This window comes from Pinus tabuliformis, chromosome 6 (genome assembly GCF_031772625.1).
Source record: "Pinus tabuliformis cultivar Carrire ecotype Pingquan chromosome 6, CPIR1, whole genome shotgun sequence".
NCBI lineage: Eukaryota > Viridiplantae > Streptophyta > Pinopsida > Pinales > Pinaceae > Pinus > Pinus tabuliformis.
In genome coordinates, this window is record NC_142292.1 from 395,811,367 (window position 1) to 395,831,783 (window position 20,417).

The window sequence follows — 20,417 nt, forward strand, 5'->3', positions numbered from 1 at the left end:
TCTGGTTACAAGTTTTTCCGATGATTTGACCGTCCAAGAGAAATTGCCTTCAAAACCCTAGGAGAGAATTCATACCATATTCGCTTATTGATGCATTTCACAAGGGTACGGATGATGAACATCCCAGTTTTCTTGTGCCAGAATATTGAGAGGATGGTGCCTTTGATGCAGAGGAAGAGCCCAACACAACAATATAGGAGCCTCTATCATTATGGTTTGATTCAGCTTGTGGTCATACATCAGTTGGCTCAGCATGGCATCCCATGGGAGGAGTTTATCTCTCGTGAGTTCTTCACAGCACCACCACCACATCCTGAGATTGTTCATGAGGAGGGAGAACCATCACAGTAGCATGATATCCCTGAGGCTAGACATGTCAGTTCTCCTCCATTGGTCACTTATCAGAGAGGCCACAGGGCCCTATTTGCAGCAGCTAGGCGAGTATTTTCTCCACACCAGGTGGAAGGGGTCTCGCCTTCTTCATCAGCACCACGAGTGTTATCTCCACACCAGGTGGAAGGGGCCTCGTCTCCGACGGCAGCACAGGTATCAGAGAGGGGCAAACAACCCAGGATTGATGAGGGGCCATCAGGTGTTCCAGATATAGAGCTTGTTGATCTTGATATCAGTTCTCCTAGCCTAGAGTCAAAGGAGATCATTCAGCACCTTAGAGCTGAAAATGATGCATTGCAGAAGAGATTAGAAGGGGCAAAATGGACCATCACCTACTTGGAGCAGCGCAACAAGCAACTTGAGGAGGAGCACACTCTAGATGAGTTGCGGAGGATCCATGAGGACCGCAACTTGGCTCGAAAGAGACATGGCGATTTGGTACCCGTTGAGCGAGAGGCTATGCTTCTTCGGGTCAATGCTCATTTGGAGAGGTTGCTGGCCAAGGACAACCAGGATAAGGACTTGCTCAGGAACATGAAAAATCATTATTGGGCGCGGATGCATGTATGCAAGGCGAAAATGAAAGTGCTCCAAAGGAAGTTAGCCAAAGCACAAAAACGAAGGAAAAGGCCCGACCCCCTCCACATCTTGGCTGAGGCTTCTTTGAAGGAGCAGGATATTAGATAACTCAACTCCAGCACAAATTCCAAAAAATTTTGAGTATTTTGGGTCATTTTTTATTTTTCTGGCAAAAAACAGGTTTTCCTCCCTGACAGGTCGCGCGCTGCGCGCGACCCTTTCGTTTGGCAACTCCATTTTGGAAAAACTCAGCATTTCTGGATTTTTCATGGAAAGTTACACTTGCTCAGCCATTACTAAGAAATTTCACCAAGTTTTGGGCCTCTAGAAAGTCAAAAAACAAGCAAAAATTGACTTTCTGCCACATTTTTGACACACAGGAAGCAATCTTGGGAGATTTCAATTTTGGAGGGGACAATGATCACCAAATTCATAAATTCCACTTGGGTTGGAAAGTAGACATCCAGACCTTTCCAACAAGCCCACTTTTGCCTCATTTGGACACCTGAAAGTGCCTCAAAAGTGCCTCCAAAGGCGCGCGACCCGTCCAGGAAATGCGCGCGACCCATCAGGCAATTTTCACAATTTTTCACCTACAGCTCAGGAATGCGCCCAGCTTTTACTAGTTTTGACTTATGATGGGATTTTTCACCCTCTTTGATGTAATTTATGTATTTTCATGTTGATATGACACTTATTTACCTTCTCTAGAAGATTCATTCATGAAATAGCATGCATTTAATGAATGAATTGGTTTCCTAGCTTATAGAGGCAAGTTGTTTTGATTGCCTAATTTTCAGTGCTTAGTTTAGAATTGGTTGAAACAGCTCCTAGGATAGTGAGCTCGACCCCTAGAGGCAGGGAAAGATGTTAGATGGCCTATATTATGTACTTTCTTGCTCATTTTCATGGTTGGACTCTTGAGGGAGAAGCTACTATTGTATTATTCATTGTATCTCTGCAGTTTTGGCAAAGGAAGAAAGACCAGGGTTTTGCAGTCCTCTTTGGGATTCCTGTGGTTACATGTATTGATGGTGTGTTTCTCTTTGTACTTGTAAGTTTGTTATGTGATTCATCTTCTTACTTTTCCTTTCGCAAATTAGGCAAATGAAGTGTTAAAGTAGAATCCATGATTGCCATGCTCTGCTTTTAAGTTTGCTTAATATTTATGTTTTCATCTGTCTAAAGAGAACTCTTGAAGGTTTCTTGCTCCCTTTAGCTCCTCACCGGTCATTTCTATCCATTCACTTAATTCAAAGGCATCAGTATAGTCTCCTACCTTGCCCCAAAGAACCCCCTGCAAAAACTGTGTCCAATCGCTGCACCCAGAATTGCCTTTCCCCAACTTTCCACCAAAACCCTAAAAATCCCAAATCAAACCTTTTTATCAGTTTACTAGCCTAAAATCAGTATTCTTATATTGGTTATCTCTGCCCGTTGAAGATCTTTGCCGAGATAGACCGAAGAGAGCCCTCTCCTGCCCCGTAGGGCTAGCTACGAGGCTAAGTGGTTTGATGTTGCCTTGAAGTTTACCTTTCTCAGCCTGAGGTGAAATTTCAAGCGCTGACATATTGGCGACCATACTGGGGAAGAACATCTTGTCTGTTGATTGATGTGTTTTCTTCATAAGTCTTAGACGGAGCCTGAAGTTACGCCAGGTAGCCTTCGAAACGCTTTTGCTTTGCATTAGCGGAAGTAGATAAACGCTGCTTCAGTCAATCTCCATGAGCTTGTGAATACAACGCTTCAATTGAATTTTACCCCAGTTCATTTGCAAACTCTAAATTTTCGGATGATTAAGTTAAGAGTTTTCACAGGCTGATTGGTTATTTGTTCCTTGATTTCCAAACTGGCTTCCAGTTCTGGTCGTATATTCAAATCTCATTCATGTCCAGTTGTTTTTGAGTATCTTGAAGACATTGATTTTGACGAGAGTTTTGAGTTGTCTTTGTTCAAAACCAAATCTGAAAGTGCACTTGATTCTCTAGTTCCTAACCCTGATTTTGCAGCTGCCCTTGAAATTGAGAGACACAATAGATTGGTTGACAATTTCATTCTAAGATCTCTTCAGTCAGATATTCACGCTACAAATCTTGCTGAGTTCGTTGAAACTATATCTGGTCATATTGGATCTACTATCACGGCGCATGAGCAGTCCAGTCCTCCTTTTATTTCTATTTCTCCTATAGTCACTTATCCCGCATCTACAGTTGGTTCACCTTCTACATCCCATACCACTTCTCCTCCCCATACTCCTCATACTACAGCTACACCTACTCCACCTGCTACTCCTAGACCCAATCTACCTAAAGCAATGGCTGCCCGGTTTGCTCCTCTTGCTCTTCCCCAAAATTTGCATGATATGCCAGCCGATTATCAAAGTAAAATTCCCATGTTTGATGGCACTCCACAAAGTATCTCTGCTCAGCAACATATTGACAAAATGACGACTTTCTTCGATCTATATGAGATAGATGAAGAAGATGTTACCATGCGATTGTTCGTGCAAACATTTGGAGGAGAAGTTAGAAAGTGGTTCAGAGGGTTGACAGCTAGAAGCATTCCCACCTTGGAAGCACTTCAGAACCAGTTTCTAGATCGATGGGAAATCAGAAAGGATCCGCTTCAGATTAATGCCGAATACAACAACCTCAAGCGTAATCATGGTGAGTCGGTCCAAGACTACATTATCAGATTTAATACAGTTTACAATGCTATTCCAGATGATTTGAGGCCATCAAGAAAGTCAGCTCTTCTTAAATTCCCGGATGGTTTTGATCCGGAGATGGCTTACTCATTGAGAGATAGAGATCCTCCTACCTTGGAGGATATGCAGAAAATTGTTGTTAGTGTTGAAGCGAATCTGAATGATAAAAGAGCAAGGATGAAGGCGGAAAAGCGAGTCACAATCAAAGAGGAAGCATCCACATCAGATCAGCTTCTTCGTGAAGTTGAAAAGATTAAAAGGGCACTTGAAAATGTTCGTATTGATAAGCCGGAGCCTCAGATTCGTAATCCTAATTTCCGAGGTGCACAGCAGCCACAATATAGAATCAAGCAGCGTGAAACAAAGGCACAAGAGGCAGCAGTTCAGCAGCAAATTAAACCTCCTTTTCAACAGAATTTTGTTAGCCAAGAATCAGAGGATGAAGGTGATATGGTGGGAGAGGAAAATCACTTCTTCACTCCTGATGATCTTCCCACTTATGTTACAGAAGAAGAGGAGTTAGTAAGTCACTCCATCATCCCTCAGGATGAACATTATATCTTGTCAAATGATGCAGCACTTGAAGAAGAAACGGAAGAGTATCAAAGAGGGTACCTAAATGCTTTATCCGCTCAGCAGAGACAATTAAGAAATCGAGCTATTCCTATAAATCCCATTCAGAAAAGGAAAGATACTTCAGCAAAGAATGATTCGGCTTCCCCACACACAAAAGGAAAAGACATAATTGATCCTTCAACAAGTCAATCACCATCAGCAAGCAAGATAGATCAGCCATCAAGCACACCAAGAGATAAAATTGAAAAAAGAGAAGTTCCGGCTAAAGAAGGTGAGAAGGTTTCAGTTTTCAGTTTGGAGAATGAAATTTCAAAGTTGAAAGTGTCCATTCCTTTGACGGAAATCATGAAGAACAACACTTACCGAGGCCAAATTTCCAAGATGCTGAATTTTGATCCAATGCTAGACACGGTGAATGTAGAAGATGATCAGCCGGAGCTGATTTTTGGGCCTGCTTTAAATGGTGAGTCTCCCGAAAGTGATGTTCCTCCATTCTATATCAGTTTGCGATTGCATGAGTATGTGTTGCACAATGCCATGTTTGACTCGGGAGCTTCGCATAATTTGATGCCGAAAGCAATTATGGAAAAGCTGGGACTAGACATCACAAGGAAATATCATGATTTGTATTCATTTGATTCCAGCCGGGTAAAATGTATTGGTTTGATCAAGGACTTGGTGGTGAGCCTAGATCAAATTCCAGCGAAGAATGTTTTGATGGATGTGGTGGTGGCGGATATTCCTCTGCGGTTCGGCATGTTGCTTTCGAGATCTTGGGGAGCCAAGCTCAAAGGTACACTTCAGCTTGATTTTTCTTATGCTACAATCCTGGTCTTTGGTCAGATGAGGAAGTTATATAGGGAGCAAAAGATGAAATACATGATCACTAGTAAAGAAAAGCCAGTTAATCATCCTGTAAATTATGTACATACAGATTTAGAGTCATTTGTTTTGTTTGCGGAGAATTTTAATGAGATAGATAGTCAGTTAGTTCAAGCAAAAGATATACCAGACATTTCAGAAAATTTTAGAGAAATTTTGAGAAAGGAAAGTGAAGAAAGGTCCGCTATCATGAAGCCAACAGCTGAGATCAATGGGCAGCAAACAGAAAATGCAGAGACATCACATTTTCAGCATTTAGAAGATGATGAGGAAGGTCTTTGGACCATGGATTTTGATGGTGCTGTGGGCAGCGATGGTGCTGGTATAGGTGTGTGGATTCGAAGCCCATTTTCTGTCCGAAACAAAGTCCCAAGCAAGGTACGAGTATGCTCTTACAAATTGGCATTTGATTGCTCAAACAATGAGGCGAAATATGAGGCTCTCATTGCTGATCTGAAAATCCTTCGGAAGTTGAAGGAAAAGAAGATAGCAGTATATGGCGACTCTGAGTTGGTTATAAAGCAAGTGAAAGGTGAATTTCAGGCCAAACATCCTCGTATGCGGGCATATCGAAATGTTGTCCTAGATATCTTGAAACTGTTTTCTGAACATACTTTGACATGTGTGCCCCGTATCCAAAATGGTGTTGCGGATGCATTGGCTAAGGCAGCAAGTAATCTAAAAATACCTATGAATTCCAGCAATAAGTTTGAAATATATGTGAAGCATCGTCCTACAGTTCCAGATAATCAAAGATGTTGGCAAGTTTTCCAAGATGACGAAGAAATCAAGGATTTTCTGCAAGTTGAAGGTGATTTCAAAGACATCTCCATAGACACAGAAGCTGAAGGAGTAAATCAGATGGATGTGTTGCAGCTTAAGGACAATTTCATTCCTAAAGGCTTAATTCCTTTGGAAGAATTGTTCGATCAAGATGATGTGGCCCGCAAACCCACCTTAAGGCCCACGGAAGGAGGTGTCGAAGAAGTAAATCTCGGGACAGCTGAGAATCCAAAGATGGTGAAGCTATCGAAAGCATTGTCGCCTAAGGTAAAGAAGGAATATATCAGATTGTTGTCTTCGTTTTCTAATGTTTTTGCATGGGACTATTCAGATTTGAAAACTTATGACACAAGTATCATTCAGCATACCATTCCTATAAAGCCAAATCAAAAGCCTTTCCGACAAAAGTTGAGAAGAATTAATCCTAAGTTGCTGCCATTGATTGAAAAGGAAGTCAACAGGTTGTATAAGTCTGGAATTATAGTGCCAATCAGATTTTCTGATTGGATTTCCAACTTGGTGCCCGTGAGAAAGAAGACCGGCGAGATTCGCTTGTGTATAGACTTTAGAAACCTGAATAAGGTGTCGCTAAAGGACAATTATCCGCTGCCCAAGATGGATCATATATTGCAGTGGGTAGTTGGCGCATCAAGGATGTCTCTACTTGATGGTTATTCCGGGTACAATCAGATTTTGGTGCATGAGGACGACTGCGACAAAACTGCATTCACAACTCCATGGGGGACATTTCATTATGCCAAGATGCCATTTGGATTGAAAAACGCAGGTGCTACCTTTCAGCGGGCGATGGACATGGCCTTTGCTAATGAGAAGGATGTCTTTTTGGTCGTTTATCTTGATGATTTAACTGTGTTTTCTAAATCTGATGAAGAGCATTTGTATCATTTAACAATGGTGTTTCAAAAGTGCAGAAAATATGGTATCTCATTGAATCTGAAGAAGAGCCTTTTCGCTATGAGCGAAGGCAAGCTATTGGGCCATATCATTTCTAAAGATGGCATTCGTATAGACCCTGCACGTGTGGAAGAAATTCAGCAATTAGAGCAGCCCCGAAACAAGAAGGAGATTCAGTCCTTTAATGGCAAGCTAAATTTTCTGCGCCGCTTCATTCCGAATCTTGCTGAACATCTCAGAGAAATAACCAACATGCTTAAAAAGGACAGCCAGCTCAAATGGACCGAAGAGGCGGTAAAGTCTTTCAATTTGGTAAAGTTAATTTTATCTTCAGCCCCAACTCTAATCAGCCCGGATTATACACAAGATTTTATTTTATTTTCATTTGCTTCTGAGCATACATTGGCAACTGTGCTGATGCAAAAGAGAGATGGAGTTGAGAAGCCCATAGCTTTTTTCAGTCGTATCATAAGGGATGGAGCGCTGAAGTATAATATCATTGAAAAACAAGCATTGGCGTTGGTAAAAGCTTTGAAAGATTTCCGGGTGTACATACTGAATTCCCATATTTTGGCATATGTTCCCAACGCAGCTGTTAAGGATGTTTTGGTACAAGCGGAACCGGAAGGAAGAAGGGGAAAGTGGATCGCTGCACTATTAGAATATGATGTGGAAATTAAGCCTACCAAGTTGATCAAGGGTCAAGGTCTTGCTAAGATGATGGCCGAAACAAATCTCCATGTCCTAGACATCAATTTGATTGCTGCCTTATCTGATGAAGATGAAGAGAATTCAGCTCTACAGGTATCCGATATCTTTGTTTCTTCTCCTTGGTATGCTGATATTGTATATGTGCTTCAAAATTTGTCTGCACCCCCTGAGATGCCTCGAAACAAAGCTAGGACATTGAAATTAAAAGCTGCCAAATTTTGCATCATCAAATCTGCACTTTATTGGAAAGACCCCAGTGGCATATTGCTGAATTGTTTAGTTGAGGAAGAAGCTAAGAGAGCTGTAGAGGATTTTCATAAAGGTGACTGTGGGGGTCACTTGTTTTGGAAGACCACATCTAATAAAATCTTAAGGGCAGGTTTCTATTGGCCTTCATTGTTTTCTGATGTATATAAAGCAGTTAAGAGTTGTCATGAATGTCAAATTTTTCAAGGAAAGCAGAAATTACAACCGTTACCTCTCAAGCCCATTGAAATCAGTGCACCATTTCAGCAATGGGGCTTGGATTTTATTGGCGAAATCCACCCAGCATCTTCCGGGCAGCATCGATGGATATTGACCGCCACTGATTACTTCACGAAGTGGATTGAATCCATTCCCACACGGTAGGCCACGGACTCGATAATTATTTCTTTCCTTGAGAATAAAATATTGTCACGTTTCGGCTGTCCACATAAGTTGATTACAGATAATGCAGCAGCGTTTAAATCAAAGAAGATGGTTTATTTTTGTTACAAATATAACATCAGCTTGGGGCATTCGACCGCCTACCATCCACAAGGAAATGGGCTGGTCGAATCTTCGAATAAATCTCTAGTAAACATCATAAAGAAATTGTTGGAAATCAATAAGAAGAGCTGGCACAAAAAGTTAGTAAATGCATTATGGGCTGATCAGGTAAGTCAAAAGAAGTCAATTGGTATGTCACCCTTTGAACTAGTTTATGGGACAGATGCAGTGTTTCCTACTTCTCTTAGTATTCCGGTAGCAAAGTTGCTTCAAGAAGCTGATGGTGAGGAGGATCCTATGCAACGGCGGATTAGTCAAATGATTCATTTACAGCAGACATGAGAGGAAGTTCTTCAAAATTCCCTTAAGTTGCAAGAGCGCATAAAGAAAATCTATGACAAAAAAGCCAAACCGGATGATTTTCAGATAGATGATGTTGTTTTGAGATGGGATGCCCGAAATGAAGACAAAGGGAAACATGGAAAATTCGACAACTTGTGGAAAGGTCCTTACAAAATTGCAGCATACCGTGGTCCAAATGCCTTTCTTCTCAAAGAAATGAACGGTGATGATTGTCTCGGTGGGTCAGTAAATGGCCGGCTGCTCAAAAGGTATCATGTCTGAGCATTTTTTGCTCTAGTCACTATCATTGTAATTACCATTTTACTTTCATTCTGCAGCAAGTGTGAACTAATCTTTCATCTTTAGTCTGGGGCCCACGGTGAAGGCTATAATTCTAAAGATGGAGATTAGTTGGTGTGAGTTTTTCAGGTTGTTTTAATCAGTCCATTTTCTGCACAAAGTTGAGTTAGTTTGTGTCAAAGTTAGTTCAATTTTCAGTCAATTGTCAAAGTCAATAAAGTTGTCCAAATTTGGGTCACATGTGTAAATAATGACTCCATTGCCCAATGATTATAAAGCACTGGTCTGCTCTCCCAGAGGTCTAAGGTTCTTGGTACCTCCAAGGAGCTACCATCCCCATTGGAGCCAACGTTAGAGTCGGTCTAGTAGCCCTCCATCAGTGATCAAAGCTCTTTGCATTTGCATAAGTAGGTGTCTCGTCAGTGTCATCTTATTGCATTCCATTAGGCATGCCATAACCCTGATGGAGGACTAGTGTCTTTTTTCCCCTCTTGGCACTGCTGGATCAAGTTGTTTCAGTCATTAAACTTTTTCAAGGTTACTTGTCTTGTCTTGAGGTCAAAATTTCTGGGTCTAGGGTTTAGGTCAAATTTGTCTTCAAGGTCATGTCTCTGAAGGTCAATAAGTGCCCAGCAAGCCAAAGGGATGATTTTCAAAGTGTTTCTTCGAAAGATTCTATCTTATTTTCACCTTGGATTTAAAAACCCTGTTTTTAAAGCCAAGGTCATTTCTCAAAATTTTGTAAAAATTGTAAAAATTCAAAATGATTCAAAGGATAGCATACAACCCTAGCTCCCTTGCCAGGACCCCTCAGAAGCTATCCCTGCAAAAAATTATCAAGGAAAACATCAATTCAACCAATTTCAGGATAAAAGGAAACCAAAAATTCAGCAGCATTCAAAGTTTAAAAAGTGTCATGAAAAACATTAGAATGTGGGTTGTGACATGAAATTTATTCAAAGCAAGGCTATAAAGGCTCTATTTCCCTCCATCAAGCTTCATTGTGCATCCAAGTGATAGAGAAATTAGTTGCAAGAGCGTTTGAGTGAATTCGGTGAGTTTGGGAGACGTGTGACCCGTCGAGACTGGCGCGCGACCCGTCAGACGAGCGCGACCCGTCAGGGCACCTCCGCCAGTGCAAATTTTATACGGGCACGACCCGTCAGGCGCACATGACCTGTTGGGTGAGGCGCGCGACCCATCAGCGTTCCAGCTACACAAAACCGCCAACAAGCTGCCAAGGAACCACAAGTTGCTAAATTTTGCAAGGTAGGCCCTCAAATCATGAAAAATTATTGCTTGCTATAGTTCAAGAAGATCATGATTGTATTTTTAAAGGTCTTCATTTTGCAAGTAAAAGTCTCCATTGTGCTTTTGGGCTTGAAGTTGTCAAAATTGCTAGGGTTTATTATGCTGTTTTGAGATATCCCTTTTCTTTCATATTGTCCACCTCCCATTACATATTCCTTATCATTTTATTTAAATTTCCCTTCCAAATTTGCTAAGAGCCTTAAACCCTACCCCTCTCCCTAAGAAATCAAAAAATTAAAACCCTAACCCTACCTCCCATAACATCCTTGTAAGTAAAATTGTATAATGAGTATATGCAATGATTTTTCCCCTAAACTCCCTGTTTCATTATTATTCCCGATTTCCCTTTAAAGTATCCCTTCCCTAACGTTTCCCTTGTGCTACTTGTCCCCTTAAAACAGCATTTTAATCAGCAGTTTTCAAAGCAGAAACAGCAGTACATTTCAGCCACTTTGCTCCTAAAACAATGTCAGAAACTGAAACCAATTATGAGCAAAGTGATGACCATGAGTCAGCTTCAGAGTTTGAGGTACAGAGAGACCTCACAAGGGTGGAAAGAGCGGTCATCATAGGAGAGAGGAGCCCACCTCTTTGACAGATTTGCAGGCTTGTCCAATTGCAGTCTCATGTTTCCGTTATATGTCTTGTTATGAGTTTTGCGAGAGGATCTCTTAGATTCAGCATCACAGGGAGTTGGCTCGCTTGTTTATTTTGCATTTGCATGATGGGCATGTGAACCTTGCAGGGGTGGATTTTACATTGACACCTGAGATGATTGCTCAAGCAACAGGGATACCAAATGTAGGAGAAGTGTGGATCAAGCGCAAAATATTGGACAGTGTTCAGTTTGAGCCTTACATTAAACCTGCATTTATGAGACAAGTGACGGGTGTATTTCCTTTCAGATTTTTGAGGAATGAGTATGCTCCTTTGATGAGGCTTATCATGCGCTATTTCACCTGTGAGGGCAGATTCTCACTTGTGTATTCATACCATATTCGCTTATTGATGCATTTCACACGGGTACGGATGATGAACATCCCGGTTTTCTTGTGCCAGAATATTGAGAGGATGGTGCCTTTGATGCAGAGGAAGAGCCCAACACAACAATATAGGAGCCTCTATCATTATGGTTTGATTCAGCTTGTGGTCATACATCAGTTGGCTCAGCATGGCATCCCATGGGAGGAGTTTATCTCTCGTGAGTTCTTCACAGCACCACCACCACATCCTGAGATTGTTCATGAGGAGGGAGGACCATCACAGCAGCATGATATCCCTAAGGCTATACATGTCAGTTCTCCTCCATTTTTCACTTATCAGAGAGGCCACAGGGCCCTATTTGCAGCAGCTAGGCGAGTATTTTCTCCACACCAGGTGGAAGGGGTCTCGCCTTCTTCATCAGCACCACGAGTGTTATCTCCACACCAGGTGGAAGGGGCCTCGTCTCCGACAGCAGCACAGGTATCAGAGAGGGGCAAACAACCCAGGATTGATGAGGGGCCATCAGGTGTTCCAGATATAGAGCTTGTTGATCTTGATATCAGTTCTCCTAGCCTAGAGTCAAAGGAGATCATTCAGCACCTTAGAGCTGAAAATGATGCATTGCAGAAGAGATTAGAAGGGGCACAATGGACCATCACCTACTTGGAGCAGCGCAACAAGCAACTTGAGGAGGAGCACACTCTAGATGAGTTGCGGAGGATCCATGAGGACCGCAACTTGGCTCGAAAGAGACCCGGCGATTTGGTACCCGTTGAGCGAGAGGCTATGCTTCTTCGGGTCAATGCTCATTTGGAGAGGTTGCTGGCCAAAGCCAACCAGGATAAGTACTTGCTCAGGAACATGAAAAATCATTATTGGGCGCGGATGCATGTATGCAAGGCGAAAATGAAAGTGCTCCAAAGGAAGTTAGCCAAAGCACAAAAACGAAGGAAAAGGCCCGACCCCCTCCACATCTTGTATGAGGCTTCTTTGAAGGAGCATGATACTAGATAACTCAACTCCAGCACAAATTCCAAAAAATTTTGAGTATTTTGGGTCATTTTTTATTTTTCTGGCAAAAAACAGGTTTTCCTCCCTGACGGGTCGCACGCCGTGCGCGACCCTTTCGTTTGGCAACTCCATTTTGGAAAATCTCAGCATTTATGGATTTTTCATGGAAAGTTACACTTGCTCAGCCATTACTAAGAAATTTCACCAAGTTTTGGGCCTTCAGAAAGTCAAAAAACAAGCAAAAAATGACTTTCTGCCACATTTTTGACACACAGGAAGCAGTCTTGAGAGATTGCAATTTTGGAGGGGCAAATAATCACCAAATTCAGAAATTCCACTTGGGTTGGAAAGTAGACATCCAGAACTTTCCAACAAGACCACTTTTACCTCATTTGGACACCTGAAAGTGACTCAAAAGTGCCTCCAAAGGCGCGCGACCCGTCCAGGAAATGCGCGCGACCCATCAAGCAATTTTCACAATTTTTCAACTACAGCTCAGGAATGCACCCAGCTTTTACTAGTTTTGACTTATGATGGGATTTTTCACCCTCTTTGATGTAATTTATGTATTTTCATGTTGATATGACACTTATTTACCTTCTCTAGAAGATTCATTCATGAAATAGCATGCATTTAATGAATGAATTGGTTTCCTAGCTTATAGAGGCAAGTTGTTTTGATTGCCTAATTTTCAGTGCTTAGTTTAGAATTGGTTGAAACAGCTCCTAGGATAGTGAGCTCGACCCCTAGAGGCAGGGAAAGATGTTATATGGCCTATATTATGTACTTTCTTGCTCATTTTCATGGTTGGACTCTTGAGGGAGAAGCTACTATTGTATTATTCATTGTATCTCTGCAGTTTTGGCAAAGGAAGAAAGACCAGGGTTTTGCAGTCCTCTTTGGGATTCCTGTGGTTACATGTATTGATGGTGTGTTTCTCTTTGTACTTGTAAGTTTGTTATGTGATTCATCTTCTTACTTTTCCTTTCGCAAATTAAGCAAATGAAGTGTTAAAGTAGAATTCATGATTGCCATGCTCTGCTTTTAAGTTTGCTTAATATTTATGTTTTCATCTATCTAAAGAGAACTCTTGAAGGTTTTTTGCTCCCTTTAGCTCCTCACCGGTCATTTCTATCCATTCACTTAATTCAAAGGCATTAGTACAGTCTCCTACCTTGCCCCAAAGAACCCCCTGCAAAAACTGTGTCCAATCCCCGCACCCAGAATTGCCTTTCCCCAACTTTCCACCAAAACCCTAAACATCCTAAATCAAACCTTTTTATCAGTTTACTAGCCTAAAATCAGTATTCTTATATTGGTTATCTCTGCCTGTTGAAGATCTTTGCCGAGATAGACCGGAGAGATCCCTCTCCTGCCCCGTAGGGCTAGCTACGAGGCTAAGTGGTTTGATGTTGCCTTGAAGTTTACCTTTCTTAGCCTGAGGTGAAATTTCAAGCGCTAACAGATCCGTTACACTTGCTCAGGCTTGTTATGCATTTGACTTGGATTGTTTATGTAGCTACCCTTGACTACGTAACACTCTTTATTCATATAATGTTCCACTCATCAATTGTCTTGGCATAATGTCCCACAGGTCCACATAAGGTAACTTTTCTGGTACTATCATCCTTTAACCCATACCTTTGGCATCGTCTAACTTCTCGAAGGTCTAACATATGCTCAGTCTCATTATGTAGACTATATAACTTACTTACTTAATGTAGCTTAATGTTTAGACTCTGTAATGCATGCTTTAGTTTGTTGGCTATATGCTTTGGTAAGACGGACTATAGGATTGTCACTCTATATTTCTACACAAGTCTGAGATATGGTATGAGACCGTGTGACACATAAGTAATGCCTCAAATTCGAGACTCTTCTTAGTTGTAGCACATACCTTATGTAACTATTTTGACATCTATCTAATGTATACTTCTCTCCACTATATGTTGTATTCTTCATGGTTATAAAGATTGTTATATAATGGTGTATCTCCTGCCAATCCTTACATTAATTCATACCTTCTTTGTCTTAGTGCATACTATAGTATGTGTAGCATGTCCCCTTTGGATTCCAAGAAAAATACAACTCCTGCATCCAGATGATCCTTTGATCCCATATCATTTTTTTTTATTTCTCAATCTACCTGACTCTGCATTGCTTCCCCTTATCAATTTTTTTATTTCAATCCACCCAAAATCATTTTTTGATCACTTCCCACTTCCGACATAGTATCATAGATGAGATTTTACAAGCATGAATCTATATATTCTATACACACCCTACCATATTTAAATTATTATCATATTCATGGTGCGTGAAAATGAAGGTCTTTTATCTTTGATACGTGAAGATGCGAACAAGTGCCTTGGATTTCCCTAACTCGTGACTGAATCCATTTGACTAGTCAGCGATTGGTATGAATTCATGGAAATTTGAAACCTTAAAGAGTCAACGACAGTATTTCCAATCAGGAATGATTTTCACCACTCATAACAATAATGATGCAGTGATTCCATAGATAATGCACATGTGCAATTCCCAACATCAGATTCCTTTTAGTCTTGAGGGCCATAGTATATGCTCACATTTTATCCAACCTCTCCTTTAATTCTGCATTCTCCTTTGTTAACTCCTCTCCACTCATATGGTGAGCTCTTCCATAGTGCCCTAGGAAATAAGAGTTTCAACTTCAGCTCACTTCACCATGTGGATGGAATTACATGTGAGAGAAGTTGCATGTTCTTCAAGCAGAATGCCCTCAACACTTTTCGCTTAATATATTGATCTTTTAGGGAGTCATAATTATAGCTAAATACATATATGACTTTCTGGAAAGATTAATACATTAAAGTTTGAGTTGCGAAAAATGGTGAGGAAGTTAATAAGTTGATTTTATTATTATTATTATTATTATTATTATTATTATGATATAAATGAATATAATATTAATAGTTGATCATGATTAAATTTGGTCAATGCTATAACATTATTATTAATATTAATAAAGTTGATTAATAATAATAATAAGTTTTACTATTTTAACCATATTTAATTATAGTCAATTATCGTTCTCTATAGTCAAACATTATCAACATTAGTCAACCAAGATCAACCTTGGTCACAATCAAGATTTAAAAATGTTCAATAATAATAATAATAAAGTTGACATTATTATTGTTGTTGTTGAATATATTATTAGTAATTGACCATGATCAAACTTGGTGAATCGTATGTTAACCATAGTTAACAATACTCAACCTTGTTCACTTAGTCATCCTCACTCAATATAACTCGACCATATTGAATTATAGTCAACCATGGTTGACCAAATTCAATCAAGGTCAACCTTGGTAGTCAAGGTTGAAAAATGTCTAATAATAATAATATTGTCTTTCATATTAATCACATTCTTGAGATTTGGTCAAATAAGATGTTTCAAACCAACTAATGTGGGTCATCCTCAGGACAAAAGTGAAAAGATCAATCCTCGCACATGTTTAAATAGCAGATAAGCATCCATGTCGGTGGTTCATCCTTAGGACAAAGGTGAAAAGATCAATCTTCGCACATGTTTAAATAACAGATAAGCATCCATGTCGAGAATTAGCCGTTAAGAGCTAGTCGTTGGGAAGGTTCTTAAGAAATTAATTATATTGTTAAAATTTTATTATGTAAAAATTAAACATGAGAACGGATTAATATAATAATACATAAGGGTATGATATTTATTTATTGAATATTTTTATTCAAGATCAAGGTTCTAACTAATTAGATTTATTAATTAAATTCTATTTACTAAGAGAGAATGTAAAATAAATAATTATACATAGAATACAGATGAAATAATAATAATAATAAATTAATTATTTGATTAGAAAATTTTAAATATTAAAAATATTAAAATGGTAAAGGCTTATAATATAATATAATAACACATTAAGGGTATAATATTTATTTATTAAATATTTGTATTCAAGATCATGGTTATAAACTAACTAGATTTATTAATTAAAATGTTAATAAATTTTATCAACGAGAAGAGAATGTAAAATGATTAATTCTATATAGAATACAGATGAAATAATAATAATAATAAAATAGAGGAAAAAAATGGAAAAAGTCAAGAAAGGGTGGGGATCACTAAGTTTCCAACCAATATCTATTTATTATTATATGATTAAATATATTATTGATAGTTTATCATGGTGAAAATTAGTCAACCCTATAATTTTGTGATTAAGGTTTACCAATAATAATAATAATAATGTAGTTGACTATTACTAATAACAATATTCTTCTTAACATTAATATTAAGGTTGACTATATTATTATTATTATTATTAATTTACCATCATCTAATTTGGTCAACCTTGTGTTTACCATAGTCAACAATAGTCAACCTTGCTTATTCACAGTCATCCTTGGTCAACCTCACTCGACCATATTTAGTTATAGTCAACCACGGTTGGCCAAAGTAAACCAAGGTCAACCTCTGGTGGTCATAGTCAAGATTTAAAATGTTTAAAAATAATAATAATTAATATTAGTAAAGTTTATTATTAGTAATATTAATAACAGAAATAATAATATTAATATTAGGGTTTCCTATATTATTATTATTATTATTATTATTGAATAAATTACAAAATAATATTAATAATAATAATAATAATAATACTATTAATATTAATAACATTAAAAATAGTACTGTTAATGTTAATACGGTTTATCAATAATATTAATATTAAGGTTTAATAAAATTGACTAATAATATTTTTTTATATTTGGTTCACAAACCCCCGAGATCGATGACCGCTACATCCATGGAATATTTGTACCAGGTAAATCAACCTAAAGCGATCACTTCTTACTAGCTCAAACATGGACTCAGACCTTAACGGTGTCAAGAGAATTGAACCCATGACCTCTCAATAGAAAATGTGCTTTAATGATGGGGACTCAACCAATTGAGCTAAAACTTGGGGCTTTTTGAACCTTCGACCTTAGTGGAGGCTAGCAAACAACCTAATCGTTGGGGCAATGGGTGGTTGTTTAAAGATGAGTAATAATCACAATAACAAGAACCATAATAATAAGGTTTACTATATAAGGTGATCGTAGTTAGCTATGGTCACCATGTTTACTATGCTTGACCATAATGAACTATTTTAGCTTGTAGATAACAATGGTCGACATGGTCAACCATAGTTGACTTTTTTTACGATGGTTGACAATAATCAGCCATGGTCAACCATCAAATTTACTTAGCCATCATAAGCCATCATAAAAAATGTTCAATGATGATCAACCATGACCAACCATGGTCATCTTTGGTTGACCATAGTCAACCTTCGATAACAATAGTCAATCTTTGCTCAATATGACAAAAAATGATCAACCATGGTTAGAATGGTCAAACATGCTCAACCTCAGTCAATAGAGGTCAAAATTAATGTAAAATTATTAAATTTATGTAACATTAATATATTGTTAAATTAACGTTGACCAAGGTCAAACTTAGTTGCGCAAGCATGGGATTTCAGTTTTTCTCGGGCAGTTTCAGTACAAGTGTCTGGTCATGGGATCAGTCATGAGCTCAGGTGCCTTTTCTTTTGCATGACATCCAACATTTTGTTTCTTGCCTCTTCTTGTCAATATGAATATTTTTTCGATGGACCAATGACGCTTTGTTCTTTGCATCTTAGTTCTAGGCTACTGCTTAGCTTGCATTTTTGTCTTCCCTGGACATTGTTCTTGTAGGGGACAGGCTATGAATGTGGGAGGCTAAAGCGAGATGAGATCCAGATCAATCTGTGAACTATGTTGGTTTTGGCGTCTTTCCAAGACACTTTAGTACTATTTTTTTTTTAATAGGCCATGGATTAGTGATTTATTTTCAGTGGATGCATCTATGTTATTAGTAATCTAAAACTATGCATATGTAAACTACTTTTGTTTGTGTTAATGAAAGCAGTTTGTTTTTTTCTTTCTCTTGAAAAAAAAAAAGTCTATTCATGAATATAACTCATATGAATAAATTTTTACCATGTGATCATTTAAAATTAAACATTAGTAGGTATATACTCACCCCAACCACTATTGGAGCTCCAATTTGAAAAATTATGTATACATTTTGTAACATCCTCCTCTCACATTTACCCAACCTAACTCGTCCACCGGGGTAAAAATGTGAAGGAGTTATTACGACATGATTCAACTCCCCATGCGTAGTTAATAAAATGGAACCGATACGACAAGACCATTCTGACCTTCCTCAGGGGTTACAAAACCTTCATGAGACAACCAACCCTCCCAAGTGCCTAACCCTTGAGAGCATTTGATTTTTTACTAACATAACACCCCAATCACTCCCATTACAAGGCATCAATGTGACTAAGACCCTCCATTCGCTCCCATAATAAGGCATCCCAACGACTGCAGTCTTTTTCAGGTAGTTTTGTGATAGCAACCTCATATTTTTAGCCACCTTTTTAGTGCTAGGACTCTAGCCTCTGCCCAAAACTTCATGAAACTTTCAGAAATAAGAAATAACATTGAAACAAAGGTACTAAAGCAAAAACTTGTACTATGACATGACCAGACCCCCACCAGCCATGACATTCATTTTTTCATACATATCACAAACATATAATCTACAGTTCTCAACAACATATTTGAGAATAAGGGTCTAATACTTATCTCAGAATTGTCGAGAAGGATTCATGATTTCTCACATTAGATGCATTATCATCCATTAGGTCATTCATTCATTATTATTTTACATACTAATCAAAACATGATCAGATCCGTACATCATAATTGTCAGAAAACAATTTATAACCAACAAATAACCAAAGATATATCAATGAGGAAGTAAACATTAAAGCCACATAATATCAAGTACCTTTACTCGTGAAAATACCAAGGGAAAATAGTTATTATTAACATATGCAATTCCAACCAAGTCAAGGACTTCCACGTACCACCCGACCATAGAATAGGCTAAACCAAATCTTTCTTTCAGTCAGCCACCCCCATGCCATATTCCAAGCATAAATGTGGGATCTCATGAAAAAAATCAAGAAAAACCAAACCAAGGCTTTCGGAGGCCAACCACCTCAACCCTCAACCAGTGATTCCACCTCACGGTCGTACATCACTAACCTTCACCAAATCGGTCTCTACCCAAGCTTTCTAGGGCTCTAGAGTGTTTGTTCCAGCCAAGGCTTCCAAGACTAGTAACTCAACCCACAGTTGTTGTCAGGCTCCAAAGTGTTTGTCCAACTAAGGCTTCAAGGACTAGTAACTCAACTCACCAAGGGCTCTAGATCATTTTTCCAACCAAGGCTCCCAAGACCAGTAACTCAACCCAAGTTGTTACAAGGCTTCCAAAGCATTTGTCCAACCAAGGCTCGAGGAACTAGTAAATCAAACCACAACCAAAGGAACATGAGAAACAACCAAAAAACAAAAGATAACACCCACAAACCATGGCTATCTAGGAAATGGAAAGGCTAGCCAAAACCGTTTTCAATACATGCAATTCTCCATGCCAATAACAGATTATGACCAATAAACCACATGCATATGCCATGCATGCCAAAACTACCAAGGAAATCATACATGCAACTTGATACCTGCAAGAAAAACCCATTGTAATTGTTGATCTCGATCTCCTCTTGCACTTTCCCGTTTTTCCTTTGCCTTCTTGCTCCAAATCCCAAGTATGCCACACTCCTCCAAAAGTACTCCAAGAAAAATCTAGGTGTCCAAGAGTATGAGAGACAGAGAATAGAATGAGAGCTCCAAGCTAAATATGGAAAAATGTTAAACTAACAAAAGCCATGAACTGATCCACATAAGCCTTTTTATCATCGAGGCCTCTATTTTCTTCAATTTCCATTATTTTTCCTTCATTTTCCTCCTCACATGCAACTTGTGGCCTTTCACCTTTATTTTCTCCTAATTTCCATTATTTTCATAAATAAAATGTCAATTAATATCTCATTCCTTTCCAAATTCTTTTCATTTCCTTTGTCAATTTCAATAGCTATTAATTAATCACAAGTGATTCCCATCATTATGTTTTTGCCCAACATTTAACTTGGAATACGTGTCCCATGACCTTGGTTAATATTTTTCCTTTATTAACTTTATTACATGGATTTTT